Here is a 19005-nt window from a genome sequence, read left to right as displayed (position 1 = left end):
GCTCAGTCGTGTCCGACTCTTAGCGACCTCATGGACTGCAGCCTACCAGGCTCCTCCATCCATGGGATTTTCCAGGCAAGAGTGCTGGAGTGGGGTGCCATTGATTGCAGGTTTAATTTAACAGAATAGTCTTTCCCTTACTCTTCCACAGCCCTTAGCAGCATCTTTAATCTAGCTGGGAAAGCTTCATTTAGACATGAATGAGGATTGTTTTGAAATCTCTCTGCTGAAGAAAAAAAAAAAAAACCTCAAGTAAAGTAGACCCTTCGGTCCTCCACCCCCCTCCACCTGCCCCCAGCAAAGATATTTCCTGCAGATAAACTTTTCTCCAGCCAAGGGTTCTGCCCAAGAGATTCCAGGCTCACAAGTGCTTCAGGCAAACTGCCCATCATTTAGGGCTGGTCCACAGCCAGGGGTTGTCCAGCAATACAAAGCTCTGGTTTAGTTGTGCCCATCTTGGAGGTTTAGGATTTAGGGAGGGTGAGCAATTCTTTCATCCCTTTGCCTTGAAGTTTTGATAGGAGGCTTCTCACTGTGCCCTGATTTGAAATAAAATGAAAGAAACTCTTGATTATATATACACGATGTCATTGTCAATGGTTCTAAACACATATAAAATAGCATGCCTGTTTTTTCCAGAACTTTGGAAAACTTATTGCTGGCTGGAATTTTGTTTGACCATTGAATCATGAAAGGCATATAATCATAATTCCTAGAATGTAAACAGAACATGTTTGGGCTTGTTTTGGAATCTGTTAATTTCAATGAACCAGTCCATGCTGATGGAAGAAAAGAGCATATATTAAACCAGTTAGGCCTTCCATTAACATTGTCATTGTAATACCCTGTGGACAGTCTTGTACTATGAATATCTCCCAACATTGTTCGTTCATTTGTACTATTTCCAATTAAACTACTTTATTCAATTGAACTTTTTCCCCTTTTATTTACAATTGGTATAGAGTGTTTGAGAGGGGGCCAAATGGTTTGGACCATCTTCTCTGGTTTTATAAGATAATATATAACCAGTTGTGCATAACTCAGTGGTCAATAGTCCAGGGGACACACAGACAAGCTTTCTTTGGGGACAAGCAAAGATCCAGGGGCACAGCATGCAACCTTGGACCCCTTTTCTTGCTTTCATGAGGTCAGCAAATCTCTCTGCCATTTGCTCAAATACCATCCTGAAGAGGGAGGGAGGTTGGGTAAAGTCATCTGACAGTGACGCCAAAAGTTGGCCTCCGTGTACTGGTGCTAAATTGAATGCTGGATACAGAGTTTTGGGAGAAGTAGAAAAGAATAGCTTTATTGTTTAGCCAGGCAAAGAGGGACACAGGGGTCTGATGCTCTCAAAATTGTGTGTCGCAACTTGGGGGGGTGGTTTGGTGAGGAGTTTTAGAGTGATGGTTCCAGGGCAGGGTTGCTGGTAAGGATCAGGATGTGTGCAGGGCCTGCATTCCTTTAATCTGGTCTCAGGGGTCTCCTCATGAGTTTCTGTGGTTCTTGAGGTCATCAAACCGTGAACTTCTCTCTGGAATGAGAAATGCTTGATCAAGTAGTTAATACCTTCCATTTGTTGGGAGTTTTAGTTCTTCAGAGGAGCTCGCAGACACTGTTGTGTGTGTCCTAGAGGTTGAACCAGGACCCTGGCCCAAGGCTGCCCTAGTGTTCCTTTTTCTTAAGCTTGTTTAGTTTTTTATTTTATGTTTTGGGGGACTGGGTCTTCATTGCTGCATGGGCTTTTCTCTAGTTGTGGCAAGCGGGAGCTATTCTTTCACTGTAGTGCACGAGCTGCTCATTGCAGTGGCTCCTCTTGTTGTGGGGCCCAGGCTCCAGAGTTGTGGTGCTCGGGTTTAGTTGCCCTGTGGCCTGTGGGATCTTCCCAGATCAGGGATCAAACCTGTGTCTCCTGCACTGGCAGGCGGTTTCTTTACCACTGAGCCACCAGGGAAGCCCTGCACTGTTGCTTATTTATTTTTTAATCTAATAAAAATATTTTATTTATTATTTTAATTTTGAAGAATAATTGGCACAGGAAACACAATATTCTGGGATAACCTTTTTTTCTATATGTATATGTATAACTGAATCACTTTGCTCTACCCCTGAAGCTACTACAACATTGTAAATCAGCTGTGAACTACATTTGTTTCTTTTTAAAAAAGTTAATTTATTCATTTTAGTTGGAGGCTGCTTACTTTACAATATTGTGGGTTTTGCTATACACTGACATGAATCAGCTATGGCTACACATGTGCACCCCCTTCCTGGACTCCTCTCCCACCTCCCTCCCCACCACATCCCTCTGTGTTGTCTCAGAGCACAGGCTTTGAATGCCCTGCTTCACGCATCGAACTTGCACTAGTCTCCTCCTCCCTTGTCTCTGCATCCGCTCCATTCCTGATTAGCAACTGATTAGAATCTGCTCTTTAGACCTCAGGGAGGGTCCTGGAAGCTGAAGCCTATTCCCTACAAATAAGAAATGGGGGACACAGAAAGGCTTCCATGCCCAGGAGCCACATAGGGTCCTGCTTGGTTTCACAAACTATAAAGAATTTCATATGAGGTGCCTACATTCCTAAAGGGCTATCTAAATAATGTTATTGGGCCAGGTTTACTATGGTAAACTAAACCATAGGTTTCCCCTCTATGCAGCTGCTGGGAATACTCAAGAAAGCAACAAAGAATCTATATTTTATCTACTTTCTCTGCACTGCGGTGTGAACAAATCCATGATTCTGATAGTGTGAATTGCGGTGTGAACAAATCCATGATTCTGATAGTGTGAATATTTAATAACCTATTTCTCCAGCTTGGGGTGCAAATACATTCCCATTTCTTATTTTTCCAATCATTAATTCAAACCCCCATAGATTCTTCCTCTTGAGTTCTCTCTTCTTAGGTCCTCAGTGGTCCAGGACCCCAAGCAGAAGGGGCCAGCTCCGTCTTAACATTCCAGAGGAGGCAGGAAACTGGGAGGATGGATTGGTCCATCAGCTCTGCTACAGTTGCTGCTGCTGGAGATCTGGCCTGCTTGTCCGCTAGGGCAGAGGTGTCTCTTCTGGTCCAAACACATCTCTGTGCTTGGGCAAGAGTCTGAATTAGCAAACCTTTATGTGTGTCACTGATACAGAACTGCTTCCTTCTTCAGCCTCATGCTGTACAGAACCAGCCTCCCCTACCACATTTCATAGCTCTAGGAGGAGGTCTGATACCATCCCAAACTTCCCTTCCCTCCTGGTGGGGGCAGCGGTGACTTTATTATTCTTTCCTGATGGCAGAACTTGGTCAGACCATCACAATCCATCCCGAACAAGTTCTCCTAACTTTGAACGTCAGGCGTAAGGAGTTGAGTATCTTCCAGGACACCCCTGGCTTCCACACAATTAGTCCATCTTGCCTGTGGGGTGTGTTAAGGTTGTTGTTACTAAGTTGCATCCGACTCTTTCCCACTCCATGGGCTGCAGCACGCAGGGTCTCCCCTGTGCTTCAGTATCTCCCAGAGTTTGCTCAGATTCATGTCCATTGAGTTGGTGATGCTATCTAACCATATCTTCTTGGAAAAGCAAATTCAAAGGACAAAAAGTTCTCTTTGCCCTTCAAATGTGAAATCAATGACCTCATTCTCTATTTGTTTAACTAAGAAAGACCCCTCAAATAATATCTCATATTTCTGCTGTTTGAAATCTATCCCAAGAATATAGGCACATATATTCAATACAATGAATTTTTATAGTGTTGTCTAAAATAATGTAAATATGTAATAAGTCAAATATCCTACATGATTGTTGAGGTACTACTTTGAATTTTCTTTTTGCTGCTGGAAAACTTAGAGATATTTGAAATGGCTTTTCCCTCTGAAATTTGTTCCTAGTCTAAAAGCCATCATTTCCTTTGCTACAGATATTTTCTCAGTGCCTAAAGCCTGAGCTGCTTGTACAGTCTTTCTTCTTGGCCCTTGAGAAAGCCTAAAATAATTGGAGAGATTAGGTGTAAGAAATCAACAACAGAAAGGATGAGACTCTCCAAGGCTGAGAAGGGGACCAAAGTCTGGTTTCTAACTGTGATGGAGACCCACTCTCTAGATGTCCTGGTGAGATGGCAGGACCCCTAGGGTGAATGGTTGCTTAGAGCAACTAATAACATTGAGCTGGAATGATTCTATGATGATTGGAATATATATAATTAATATATACTAATAATGCTGATTATAGTATTATGTATTAATGCCATTACATACATGCACACAATTAGAATTCTGGAACTCTTTGGAGCTCCCTTCTAGATGTGATAGTATGGGAAGAACTGAACTCTGACCATCATCTTTTTTTCTTTCCCATCCTGGAGTCTGCCCAGCACATGAAGGATCTCATGACCACATCAGTGTTAATATTTTCAGAGCAGCTGCCCCTGGGTGCATATACCAGAACTGTCCAGTCCGGATGAGAGGAAGTGAGAAAAAGGATTGTGCCAGCTCTGAAATTCTAGGGTGTCTGATACCTGGAACATGGTTTAAAAGGAGGGAAATTTGACTCTAGGGAGGCATATCTCCTTGGCAACTCGGACTCCTTACCCCACGAGAAAGGTCATGTCCAGAGAAGAGCCAGAGTGGGGCCCAAGTCAGGGACCCCTCTAGTCCAAGAAAAAATTGGTACTGATCATGTTGAGTGAGACTGGCTGGTGCCATTTGATAGATTACATTGTTTAGTGCCAAGCTTGGAATTTTCCTTGCTGAGCAAGTTCTTTTGTGGTATTTGCGAAATATTGTCAAATCTGTTCTGAGAGCTTTCCCAAGTGTGAGTGAAGCTGTGAAATCCTTGACAACAGGAAGAGTTATAGTTTACTAAACTTGAACTGGGATACTTCCCCTTTTGTATTTCCAGCACGTAGAGGCATAGACTCCAGAAATTATATATATCAGAGCTACAGAAAAATTTCTCAATTTCTTCTTAAAATGCTGACAACACAGTTTGGATCCAGGACAGAAATTAGGGACACGTGATGGTTTGTAAATAATGAGGAAGGTAGAAGATTCTCTCGCTACTTCTTCTCATTTCTCTTTCCTTGTCTCTTATTGGCAACTGTGGTACTTTGAGGACTCCAAAAGCCTGGGGGAATGCACCCTTCCCTGACTAGGAATCAGTGGAAGTGTTCTTGTAAGAAAGAAGTCCAACGGATGGGCTAAATACATGCTGTTAGTATTGCATAGAGAAAATGTGCAGTAGGCAGTTTCTATCTCATTCATTTGGTAGCCAGCTAAGGTTGAATTTGGATCATTCTTTCTTTCTCCTCAAGTTCAGCTGGTGCTTCAGCAAGAAGGGAGGGCTGGATCCTGAACCATCTTAAAAGATAGATTGTGTTACCAGGATTTATGTCACACCCACTAGCAGTATGAGGGGAAGTGTTCAACATAAAAAGTTAAGGGGTCATGATACTTACACAAGATTGCATCCGCCACTTCCCAGTGTGCCCAGGGGCAGCTTCTAGCCCAACGCTGATCAAAGCACAGGTTTAAGAGTACATTGCCTTTATCACTGGGTAGGCCAACCTCTTGGGCTTCCCTCATAGCTCAGTTGGTAAAAAATCCACCTACAATGCAGGAGACCCCGGTTCAATTCCTGGGTTGGGAAGATCCGCTGGAGAAGAGATAGGCTACCCACTCCAGCATTCCTGGGCTTCCGTTGTGGCTCAGCTGGTAAAGAATCTGCCTGCAATGAGGGAGACCTGGGTTCAATCCCTGGGTTGGGAAGATGCCCTGGAGAAGGGAAAGGCTACCCACACCAGTATTCTGGCCTGGAGAATTCCATGGACTGTATAGTCCATGGGGTCACAAAGAGTTGGACACAACTGAGCAACTTTCACTCACTTCCCAGGACAACCTCTGGGATATACTTCATGCTCCAGAGCTCCCAGTGAGGTCAAGCTGAGTCACACTTTAGCTGAAACCACCCCATTTGCCCAGTTCCTTTGCTGCCCAATTCTGCTTCCTCCCCTCCCTAAGGATTCCCTCCCTGCCCCCCACCCCTGCCCCAAACATTTCCTTAAAAAGTCAGTGGCACAGGAATCCTCATCTTCAGTGTGACTATTATGGAACCTGACCTAAAACAGTGGCCTAGAAGTGGTACCAGGAAGCATCTCTAGGGATGGGAATCTAGAGTTGCACTGTTTGCTGATGGTGATGAGATCTCCATCACTTGGGGTAGGTGTTGTATACACCAGGGGTCTCCAATCTCTGGGATCTACTGTCTGATGACCTGAGATGGAGCTGATGTAATAATAATAAAGTGCATAATAAATCTAATGCTTCCTGAAACCATCCTCTGCCACCCAGTCCATGGAAAAATTGTCTTCCATGCAACCAGTGCCTGGTGCCAAAAAGGTTGGGGACCACTGGTATAAACAGCCCTTGGAATGCTATTTTATATATATATATATAGTTAATATATTTATAATATATATGTATAGTTAATACATTTTAACTATATGTATATAGCTGATACATTTATTTGTGATGTATGCACAAATTCTCTGCCTTCATGGTGCTTACTGCTATTTAAAATGATCACCTTTATGTCTTTCTTTTCAAGTTTACTGTTTTCCATTATGATAGAAACTACCACCTCCAAGACCTTGCGCATTTATTTGTTCACTCCTGTTTCCCCAGCATCTACAACAGTGCCTAGCATTTAATAGCCAATCAGTGACTCCTGGTCGTATGAATGAAATAACAAATTAGTGGGTGGGTGAGAGGAGGAAGGAATGACTGGAAATTTGTTATTAGGTGTGGTGGTCAATGGCACCCCACTCCAGTACTCTTGCCTGGAAAATCCCATGGATGGAGGAGCCTGGTAGGCTGCAGACCATGGGGTCCGGAAGAGTCGGACACGACTGCACGACTTACTTTCACTTTTCACTTTCATGCATTGGGGAAGGAAATGGCAACCCACTCCAGTGTTCTTGCCTGGAGAATCCCAGGGACGGGGGAGCCTGATGGGCCGCTGTCTATGGGGTCACACAGAGTTGGACAGGACTGAAGCGACTTAGCAGCTTAGCAGTGGTGGTCAAAATATTTACTTATAGGGCCCAGGTACTGACAATAGAAAGATCACCATTCATACAGCCTGAATTACCCTTTTTGCAAGGTGATAACACTTTAGTTAGTAGATCTAGGGAAACAGTCACAAGGGGTTAGCCAAGAAGAATGGTTCCCATGTCTACTTCATCCTTCTTTTATTTCCTCTGTTCTGTTTTCTGTCAGCATGACTCCATCTGCTTTCTGTCTTCCAGAAATGTATCAAAATCTATAGTCCACTGAGACCCCAGGCGGTGAGACAAAGACATGTGTTCCCTCTCCCATCTTGAGCAGGAAGCCCATCCAAACATTGAAAATCCCACGATCACGGCACTTCATATAATTATTAACCTGCTAGGGCTTAAGTCTGCCATTTTGTTTGTTACTTTCTGTTCTATTTTTTTCTTTCTCTTTTCTCACGTCCTGTGGGTTACTTGAACAATTTTTAGAATTCCATTTTGATTTACCAGTAGTGTTTTCAAGTATATCACTTCATATGATTTGGTCAGTGGTTGCTCCAGATATTCCATTATATGTTTGTATGTAACCTGTCACAGTCTATTGGGGTTGACATTCTACCAGTTCAAATGAAGCATAGAAACTTTGCCTCCCTTCACATCCTTGTAACCTCCCTGGTTTATAGTTTACTTGCCTCAAATGCTTCCTCTGCACACATTTAGAATCCAGCGGGAATGAAAGTCTTAGTTCCTGGCTTGTGTCAGATTTTTCCAATGCCACTTTTGCAGGGTTTGAGCCCCTCATTATGGACGGGTGAGGGTGGAAATATAGGCCCCCTTTCAGCCTTTGCGGGCCTTGATGGGAAAGGACTATATTTTTTCTGTGGTATGGAGGAAGAATAGAGCAATTATTGTTTCAAAGTTTTCTGTCTTAATTAGTCTGCCCTTTTTCCTGGCTATAGAGAGCAGGCTTTAGTTAGGGCCTTTAGGGGTGTATGTGCATTGATGCTTCTGGGTTTCCAGCTTCTTCAGCTCTGAATCTGAGATATTTGAAGCTAGATGAAAATCTAGGGACTCACCATGTGTCATTCCTCCTTCTGAACCGATCTGCCTACTTTTCTAGCTTTTCATAGTCTTACCTTTGTTTTCCATTTGACGGTCAAGGTTTTTAGTCGTATGTAGTGGGTGGAATAGGGAAAAGCATACCTCCTCCATCTTTCCAGAAATGAAAGTCTGCTGTATAGATGTTTATAACCTCTAGAGGTAGATTCGTGTGAATATATTATTACTAAAAATAATTCAATAAAAATAATGATACAATAGAAATAGTTAAAAGCAGCTTGGCTCTTTACATAAGAGATGTAATGAATGAAAATCATTTATCCTACCCCAGAGGAAAATGACATGAAATTAATACAATGAGAGTAAAGATAATGAATATAAAGTTATGCATTCTAAGAGATTCCAAAAAACCTAGAACAGATGAAAGATAATCAGTTGGAAAGAAAAAGAAGTGCATACTTGACAATTTACAAAATGACCAAAAAAACAGTTGATAAGAATACATGAAAAAAATTTGCAGTGTCTCTAGGAATTAAAAAATAAATAATATTAAAGCAAGGAGATAAAATTTGTCCCTTATCAAAATGGATAAAAGGCACCCTGTATAAGAAAGTGTTACTTGCATGTGTTGCTGTTGGTTGTGTAAATTGTTGCAAGATTTCTGGACTCAGGGCTGGATTGGCAGGTGGATTCTTTACCACTGAACCACCAGGGAAACTGTTGTATTCTTCGGAAACAGTAAAAAGATATGTAAAAAGGTATGTGCGGTGATTTAGCTGTACTTCATGGTGCTGCTGCTGCTAAGTCGCGTCAGTTGTGTCTGACTCTGTGCGACCCCATAGACGGCAGCCCACCACACTCCCCCGTCCCTGGGATTCTCCAGGCAGGAACACTGGAGTGGGTTGCCATTTCCTTCTCCAATGCATGAAAATGAAAAGTAAAAGTGAAGTTGCTCAGTCGTGTCCGACGCTATATTTCATGGAAGCTATACATTTAGCTATGATTTATGGCAGCTTCTTATGTAATAGTAAATACTAGACACATATTAGCAAATTCTTGGTAGTATTTCCTATGTATTGGGCACTTTTCTAAGTATTGTCCATTTTTAACCCATTTAATTCTTCAGCAAGCTATGAACTAGGTCTTATTCTTATTTTATAAATGAGGAAAGTTGAGGCATAGAAGGTTAAAGTTAGTTGCTGGGACTTGAGTCAGTGCCTGAGTCTGTGTCTTTTGCTGCTCTCTCTCCTGTCCGCCTAGATAACACTTGTGAGTGTGTTCAGTCGCTCAGTCATGTCAGACTCTTTGGGACCCCGTAAACTATAGCCAGCCAGGCTCCTCTGTCCAGCGAATTTTCCAGGCAAGAATACTGGAGTGGGATGCCATTTTCTACTCTAGGGCATCTTCCCGACCCAGGGATCGAAACTGAGTCTCTTGTGTCTCCTGCATTGGTGGGCAGGGAAGCCCAGATAACACAACATGTATATAATGGTTTATTATACAAGCATTAAAATAATGTTCATATTTAAAATATAAAAATATTTTCCCAATTTGTCATAAAATGGAAAACCGGCGGGCTACTAAATAATACAAGGCAATCTTAAGGAAAAAAAAGTCTACATGGATTTTTAAAGTGAAGGATCTAAGTGTAAAAGATTCATGTCAAAGGGTTAATCATTTTAAATTGTGATATATTAAGGTCATCTTGATTGTGCTGTAGATACAATGATTTACCTAGTCATGATAAGTTCTGGGCAAGTGCTAGCTAAATTCACATGTACTGCAATGAGAAAGGAGGCTTTTCAGAAGAAAAACTGAATTCTCTCCAAGGCTTTGAGAAAATTGGCTGAGTAGAGGCATGCTCCCTTCCAAAACTGTCTTGTGTTTGAAAATCGAAAACGATGATTTCATCAAGCTTTGGAAAACTGATCTCATAATTGGACACTGAATTTGTCAGCCATAGAGACTGAGGTAAAGAAGTTTTTCCTAAAAAAAATTAGAGACTTCTTATTAAAACTTAGAAATTATAGTTTCTTAGGCATTTCCTGGTCTTTTTTTTAGCATCTTAGACATTGAACTTACCTGTGGATCTTTGCTTACTCAACGTCACCCCTCTGCAGACCTTTCTTCTTCAGTTATTTTATCCCCCTTGCCTGTCATTGCTGAGAGTGTGGGGGATAGACTGAAAGCACAGTGATTCTTACTTCAGGTTGCCGTAAGCAGTGACCTGAGCAGAGTAGTGTGGACAGTGATCCTGAGATCTTTCTTCTCTCCTGAGAAAGGTGACTTCAATGAGTGAAGACACTCCACAGACTGTCTTTAGTCAGTCAGTTCAGTTGCTCAGTCGTGTCCAGCTCTTTGCGACTCATGGACAAAAGCACGCCAGGCCTCCCTGTCCATCACCAACTCCTGGAGCTTGCTCAAACTCATGTCCATTGAGTCAGTGATACCATCCAACCATCTCATCCTCTGTTGTCCCTTCTCCTGCCTTCAATCTTTCCCAGCATCAGGGCCTTTCCAATGAGTCAGTTCTTCACATCAGGTGGCCAAAGTATTGGAGTTTCAGCTTCAATATCAGTCCTTCCAATGAATATTAAGGACTGATTTCCTTTAGAATGGACTAGTTGGGTCTCCTTGCAGTCCAAGGGACTCTCAAGAGTCTTCTCCAACCCCACAGTTCAAAAGCATCAATTCTTCAGCTCTCAGCTTTCATTATGGTCCAACTCTCACATCCATACATGGCTACTGGAAAAACCATAGCTTTGACTAAATGAACCTTTGTCAGCAAAGTTATGTCTCTGCTTTTTAATATGCTAAGTTTGTCATAGCTTTTCTTCCTTAAAGCTAGACTTCCTTTTTAGTCTTTAAGCTAGACTTCTTTAAGATCCTTAAATATTGGATTGGCCCAAAAGTTCATTCATTTTTTCCATAAGATGTTATGGAAAAACCTGAATGAACTTTTGGGCAAACCCAGTATAATACATACCACTAATTTAAAAAACCAAAATAGAAAAAGCAGAGTTGGCTCTAAATCATATGTCTGGTTCATCCTTGAGTAAAAAAGCATCAAATGAAATAATAACCAGCATCATACAAACCACTTTGGCGCTAACACGGCTAAAAAAGAAATGCAGAAAGCAGCGTCATGCCTACACTTCTAATTTTAATCGCAGCTCCAAATAGTTAAGAGCACACCCAGAAAATACCAGTGTGTGTCTCAGTCTGGAGTGCTCTGTGGTTAGATCTCTCTGACATAACTTTAGGTAGTGCAGGTGACTCCTCTTAAGGGCACCGCTCGAAACGTGGAATATACTTTCCAGAGCCTGTGGTTTGAAAGGGGAGGAGTGGCAGCTACTTGCATAATTACAGGGATGAGGATGAAGTTTGTAAGAAGAAGTACCTCTTTCGGATCTCTTAGAAGTTTTAATTAAGAAGGACCCCATAAGGAAGACATGTGAAGGTTGAGAAGTCATCATTATTTCTCTCTACTTTAATTTTGTTTTATATTCAGATAACATAATCTTTTAGAAGGCAAGGCAAACATCTAGACACACATACATCTTTGTAAGAAATGCACTGGCAAAGACTTTAAAAATGTAAAAATTTGTCAACTTTATTATTTTTAAATTATTTTTTATTGACGTATAGTTGACTTACAATGTTGTGTTAGTTTCAGGTGTACAGCCAAGTGATCCAGTTACACACGCACGTCTATTCTTTTTCAGATCATTGTCCCTTATATGTTATTACAAAATATTAGGTATAGATCCCTGTGCTCTACAGTAGGTCCTTGTGGTTATCTGTTTTACATGTGTATATGTTAACCTCAGGAGAAAGCAATGGCACCCCACTCCAGTAGTCTTGCCTGGAAAATCCCATGGATGGAGCCTGGTAGGCTGCAGTCCATGGGGTTGCTAAGAATCGGGCACGACTGAGCAACTTCACTTTCACTTTTCACTTTCATGCATTGGAGAAGGAAACAGCAACCCACTCCAGTGTTCTTGCCTGGAGAATCCCAGGGACGGGGGTGCCTGGTGGGCTGCCGTCTCTGGGGTCGCACAGAGTCAGACACGACTGAAGCGACTTAGCAGCAGCAGCAACATGTTAACCTCAAACTACTAGTTTATCCTTCTCTACCCTTCGCCTTCAGTAACCGTAAGTTTGTTTTGTGTCTGTGTGTCTATTTCTGTTTTGTAAATAAGTTCATATATATCATTCTTTTTAGATGCCACATAAAAGTGATATCAGATATTTGTCTTTCTCTGATGTACTTCACTTGATATCATAAGCTCTAGGTCCATCTCTGTTGGTGCAAATGGCATTCACTCTTTTTTTTTTTATGGCTGAATGGCAAAGACTTCATTAAAAAGCAGACCCTCTTAGCCTATGAGTCTTTCCTGCTGATGTAGATTCCAACCACGTCTCAGTGCTGTGATGACTCACGTGACTGAAAGTCACTGAGTGAGTGGCACCATTGTTTCTATGCCGATCAGGACCCAAGTAAAAGTTTATGTGTGCATATATCTTGATATCTGTGCCACTTAAACTTGGTGTCTGTGCTATTTAAACAGATCTAAAACAAGTAAAAGAGTGATGACCTGAAATACATTTGCTGTGAAGATTTGAATCTACAAGAAAGGGCAAATTGTCCCCGCAATAAGGAAGATTTTGCTTAAAGTGGTGAAATGAGCACAGCATCAAGTTCTCCCCTCCCCAGTTCTCCTAGTGTGACAAATAGACCATGTTTTAAAAAAATGCAAACATGCACATCAGCACTGCAAATCAGGATTGAGAAACAGCTCACTGCAAAAAAAAGAAAAACTGGTTACATTTCTGAAGCTGCAGTAGAAATGGGAGAGGGTATTGGCAGATATTGAAATGCTTCCTTGAGAAAAAGTACCAAGTCGGCTGCAGTGCCTGGACACGAAGTGTGCTCTCATTTAGGAGAGGCTCTGAGACTCCTTGATATGAGAGGCAACACCAAGCTGTGAAGCACTTTTCACCTTTGATCGTAGATCACGCACAGAAACAGGCCAGAGGGCCAGGCTCTGGGGGTGGGGGGGTCGGGTGTGGTGACTTTGAAGCTCTCATCTATAATAGTTTGTTAGAGGTATGAGTATGAAATTGGGGAGAGGAGTTTGAGCTAACGCTAAAAAATTTGGCTCATAGGTGATATTTATAGCCATGAATGAGATGACTGGATGTGATCATTAAGGGAAACAATACATAAAAGAGAGATCCACCCCAGGGAGAGAACTATGTATGGCATGGCCCAGTCTTAAGAGGCTGACAGAAGGAGGGAACACAGAATCAATGAAGAAGATTGAGAAGGAGTGAGCAGGTAATTCCTAAACTGCAACTCTTCCAGAGAGGCTTCTTGATCAAAATGGCAGGCTGACTGAACTCCCTCTTTTCCTTTCCTTTCACTGATGTGACAATAAATGCGTGTGCATGAGAATAAATCTATAAATATGCCCAAACCAATCTACATCCCATCATGTTGACAAATATGTGGACAGCAGAGGGTATCTAATGTTCTTATTCATGAATAACACAGGAAACCATCAACTACAGCCTGCAGCACACAGGAGCCAGCTGTTAGGGAAGATGGGGAGTGACCTCACATGAATAAAGACTCCAGGCTCCAAGTCAGCAGATGCAGTGGGCAGGGATGGGCTCTGGGTTGTCAATCAGAGTGATCACCTCGAGGCTTGGATATAGAATAGGTGGACAGAGAGGCTTCTCCACCAGCTGGAGCTGCAAGAAATTGCTCTCTGAATAGACTGGAAAATTTGCCTGGGAAGGGCACTTGTGTGTTGAATCTAGGTACAGAAGTAGAAAATGAGGAAATCTTAGACTCTCATAGGGGATGAAAATGTGAAGGAATAATAGTCCTCTCCAGAAGTGAAATACACTTAAGTACTGTACCCTCAGAGTAGAGTCTTTTTTTTTTTTTTTAATCACTTTGGGGATTGTGGAAGTTCTAACTCAGCTTGTCTATGCCCTCCTCATGAGCCACGTTCGCAGAGCCCACAGGGAGCCATCCTGTTAAAAAGAGGCCATGCTATGTAAACATTCCAATGAAATTGCAGAGGAACTACCCTCCTGCCACCAACATGAGTCCAAACCATCTTCATTTGCAATGGTGTATGTTAAATTAACCATCACCATACTTTCATAGAAAATAAAAACGTGAGAAGGAGGGAGAAGAAAGAGGATGACAAAAATAATTTAAAGAACAGAAGAGAACATAAAATATTGTGATATTTTAAATTATATTTCATCCATGACATAGAAGAGATAAAGTGTTAATGGATATTAAAATATTTTATTAAAATAAAATAATTACCACTATTTGTGGCAATGCTTAAGTATTACATAATCACACTGTTGTAGGTATTTTGTTTTGTTTTTTTCCCATGCTTAGAATCAACCTACAGTCAATACTCAAATCTTTATTCATTGCAGAAAAAAGTACAAACATTAAAGATCCTGACAGCATAGAAACAGCTGGACAGCCTAGAAACACATGCTAGAACATGAAGGAGAGGGAAGAAGTGGTAGAAGGAAGTGTGGAAGCTTTAATTGCATCTTCCATAGTCCAGAGTCAATGGGTAAGCTTTGTTTAAGTGTATTTTTTAAATATTTATTTTATTGACGTATAGTTGATTTACAACATGTTAATTTCTGCTATAAAGCAAAGTGATTCAATTATACATATACACAGTCTCTTTCATATTTTTACGGTTTATCACAGGATATTCAATATCAGCTCCCTGTGCTATCCTGTAGGACCTTTTGGTTTACCTAGTCTCTATAGCGCAGTTTGCATCTGCTAATTCCAAACTCCCAGTCCAACCTCCTTACCCCCTTTCTGGCAACCATAAGTCTCTTCTCTATCTCTATGAATCTATTTCTGTTTTGTAGATATGTGCATTTGTGTCACATTTAAGATTTCACATAGAAGTGATATAGGGTATTTTTCTCTCACTTACTTCACTTAGTATGATAATCTCTAGGTGTATCCATGTTGCTACCATGGCATTATTTTATTTCCATTTTATATAAATATATATACACATACACACACATATATATAAAGAAGCTATAGTATGTATGTATACACACACACACACACACACACACCATATCTTCTCTCTCCATGTGTCTGTTGATGGATATTTAGGTTGTTTCCATGTCTTGCTTTTGCAAATAGTGCAACAGTAAACATAGGTATGCATGTGTCTTCACATTATAGTTTTCTCCAGATACATGCTCAGGAGTAGGATTGCAGAATCATACAGCAACTCTATTCTTAGTTTTTAAAGGAGCCTCCATATTTTTCCCATAGTGGTTGCACCAATGTACATTCCCAACAACAATGTGAGAGGGTTCCTTTTCTCCACATTCTCCCAAACATTTGCTAACTGTAGACTTTTGAATGATTGCCATTCTGACGGATGTGAGGTGGCGCTTCATTGTACTTCTGATTTGCATTTCTCTGATAATTAGCGATGTCGGACATCTTTTCATGTGCCTGTTGGCCATCTGTATGTCTTCTTTGGCAAAATATCTATTTAGGTGTTTTGCCCATTTTTTTGATTTTCCTTTTTATTGAGTTGTGTGAGCTGTGTGCATAGTTTAGAAATTAGCCATTGTCAGTTATATAATTTGCAAATATTTTCTCCCAGTCAGTAAGTTGTCACTTTGTTTTGTTTATGGTTTCCTTTGCTGTACAAAAGCTTGTAAGTTCAATTAGGTCCTATTTGTTTATTGTTGATTTCATGTCTACTGTCTTGGGGAACTGATGTTTAAGTGTATTTTTTAAAGTTATAATGATAAATAATTAAAATAAAAGCTAACTAATAATTCAGAAAATTGAGAGATGTCTCAGTAAAAGTGCTCTAACCTGCTCATTTTTCGTGAAGGGAGGTATTACATACCTTTTTTAACTGATGAATTCAGAAAGAGATTTAAGCATATTTGTTAGAACTGCTGTGGTCATTGTCAGTAGAACCGAAACTAGAAGGGGGTAAACTACAAGTAAGTAGTTTTTACTTAAGCTGGAACTAGAGATTTGGAAGAGGTGACTTTTTTATTTGTATATTTCTTCAGCTCAGTTCAGTTCAGTCGCTCAGTCGTGTCCGACTATTTGCAACCCCATGAATCGTAACACACCAGGCCTCCCTGTCCATCACTAACTCCCAGAGTTCACTCAGACTCACGCCCATTGAGTCTGTGATGCCATCCAGCCATCTCATCCTCTGTTGTCCCCTTCTCCTCCCAGCATCAGAGTCTTATCCAATGAGTCAACTCTTTGCATGAGGTGGCCAAAGTACTGGAGTTTCAGCTTTAGCATCATTCCTTCCAAAGAAATCCCAGGGCTGATCTCCTTCAGAATGGACTGGTTGGATCTCCTTGCAGTCCAAGGGACTCTCAAGAGTCTTGTCCAGCACCACAGTTCAAAAGCATCAATTCTTCGGCACTCACCTTTCTTCACAGTCCAACTCTCACAGCCATACATGACCACTGGAAAAACCATAGCCTTGACTAGACGGACCTTTGTTGGCAAAGTAATGTCTCTGCTTTTGAATACGCTATCTAGGTTGGTCATAACTTTCCTTCCAAGGAGTAAGTGTCTTTTAATTTCATGGCTGCAGTCACCATCTGCAGTGATTTTGGAGCCCAGAAAAATAAAGTCTGACACTGTTTCCACTGTTTCCCCATCTATTTGCCATGAAGTGATGGGACCAGATGCCATGATCTTCATTTTCTGAATGTTGAGCTTTAAGCCAACTTTTTCACTCTCCTCTTTCACTTTCATCAAGAGGCTTTTGAGTTCCTCTTCACTTTCTGCCATAAGAGTGGTGTCATCTGCATATCTGAGGTTATTGATATTTCTCCCGGCAATCTTGATTCCAGCTTGGGCTTCTTCCAGCCCAGCATTTCTCATGATGTACTCTGCATATAAGTTAAATAAGCAGGGTGACAGTATACAGCCTTGATGTACTCCTTTTCCTATTTGGAACCAGTCTATTGTTCCATGTCCAGTTCTAACTATTGCTTCCTGACCTGCATACAGGTTTCTCAAGAGGCAGGTCAGGTGGTCTGGTATTCCCATCTCTTTCAGAATTTTCCACAGTTTATTGTGATCCACACAGTCAAAGGCTTTGGAATAGTCAATAAAGCAGAAATAGATGCTTTTCTGGAACTCTCTTGCTTTTTCCATGATCCAGCGGATGTTGGCAATTTGATCTCTGGTTCCTCTGCCTTTTCTAAAACAAGCTTGAACATCTGGAAGTTCAAAAGACCCTGTGTATGTATTGCTTTTATTAATAAGACTGAAGCGACTTAGTAGTAGTAGTAGTAATACTTATTTTTAATAAACTTACAAAGATCTAGAAGAAGAAACTCCTAAGTTTTGGAAACTATCATAATCAATGAAACTAAGCCATGATGTGTGGGCCACCCAAGACGGATGGGTCATGGTGGACAGTTCTCATAGAATGGCGTCCACTGGAGAAGGGAATGGAAAACCACTTCAGTATTCTTGCCTTGAGAACCCCATGAACAGTATGAAAAGGCAGAAAGATAGGACACTGAAAGATGAACTCCCCAGGTCAGTAGGTGTCCAATTTGCTACTGGAGATCAGTGGAGAAAAAACTCCAGAAAGAATGAAGGGATGGAGCCAAAGCAAAACAACACTCAGCTGTGGATGTGACTGGTGATAGAAGCAAGGTCCAATGCTGTAAAGAGCAATATTGCATAGGAACCTGGAATGTTAGGTTCATAAATCAAGGCAAATTGGAAGTGGTCAAACAGGTCAAACCATGGCAAGAGTGAACGTTGACATTCTAGGAATCAGCAAACTAAGATGGACTGGAATGGGTGAATTTAACTCAGCAGACCATTATATCTACTACTGTGGACAGTAATCCCTTAGAAGAAATGGACTAGAGTACAAAAAGAGTCTCAAAAACGACAGAATTATCTGTTCATTTACAAGGCAAACCATTCAATATCATGGTAATCCAGTCTATGCCCCAAACAGTGATGGTGAAGAAGCTGAAGTTGAATGGTTCTATGAAGATCTACAAGACCTTTTGGAACTAACACCAAAAAAAAGATGTCCTTTTCATTATAGGGGACTGGAATGCAAAAGTAGGAAGTCAAGAAACACCTGGGGAAACAGGCAAATTTGGCCTTGGAGTACAGAATGAAAGAGGGTAAAGGCTAATAGAGTTTTGCCAAGAGAACACACTGGTCATAGCAAACACCCTCTTCCAACAACACAAGAGAAGACTCTACACATGGACATCACCAGATGGCCAACATCAAAATCAGATTGATTATATTCTTTGCAGCCAAAGATGGAGAAGCTCTATACAGTCAGTAAAAACAAGACCAGGAGCTGACTGTGGCTAAGATCATGAATTCCTTATTGCCAAATACAGACTTAAATAGAAGAAAGTGGGGAAAACCACTAGACCATTCAGGTATAACCTAAATCAAATCCCTTCTGATTATACAGTGGAAGTGAGAAATAGATTAAAGGGACTAGATCTGATAGACAGAGTGCCTGATGAACTATGGACTGAGGTTCATGACATTGTACAGGAGACAGGGATCAAGACCATCCCCAAGAAAAAGAAATGCAAAAAAGCAAAATGGCTGTTGGAGGAGGCCTTACAAATAGCTGTAAAAGAAGAGAAGCAAAAAGCAAAGGAGAAAAGGAAAGATATACCCATTTGAACGCAGAGTTCCAAAGAATAGCAAGGAGAGATAAGAAAGTCTTCCTCAATGATCAGTGCAAAGACATAGAGGAAAATAATAGAATGGGAAAGACTAGAGACTAGAGATACTAAGAGAATATTTCAGGAAAAGATGGGCTCAATAAAGGACAGAAATGGTAG

The 19005-nt window shown here is 41.1% G+C and overlaps 1 long non-coding RNA gene across 2 annotated transcripts in view; it reads left to right on the top strand.

The window, feature by feature from the left end:
* Positions 1 to 19005, top strand: part of LOC113897651 — a 119286-nt gene that overhangs the window by 21972 nt on the left and 78309 nt on the right. Inside the window, exons 1-2 of one of the 2 annotated variants that reach the window (XR_003512386.1) lie at positions 12132 to 12246; positions 14560 to 14705. This is a non-coding gene — a long non-coding RNA (uncharacterized LOC113897651). Of the gene's footprint in view, positions 1 to 12131; positions 12247 to 14559; positions 14706 to 19005 lie in introns of those variants that run through there. The other variant, XR_003512385.1, reaches the window with a different exon arrangement.

Source organism: Bos indicus x Bos taurus, chromosome 8 (genome assembly GCF_003369695.1).
Source record: "Bos indicus x Bos taurus breed Angus x Brahman F1 hybrid chromosome 8, Bos_hybrid_MaternalHap_v2.0, whole genome shotgun sequence".
NCBI lineage: Eukaryota > Metazoa > Chordata > Mammalia > Artiodactyla > Bovidae > Bos > Bos indicus x Bos taurus.
The sequence above is the reverse complement of the archived record's forward strand: the minus strand, read 5'-3'. Positions and strand labels throughout refer to the sequence as shown.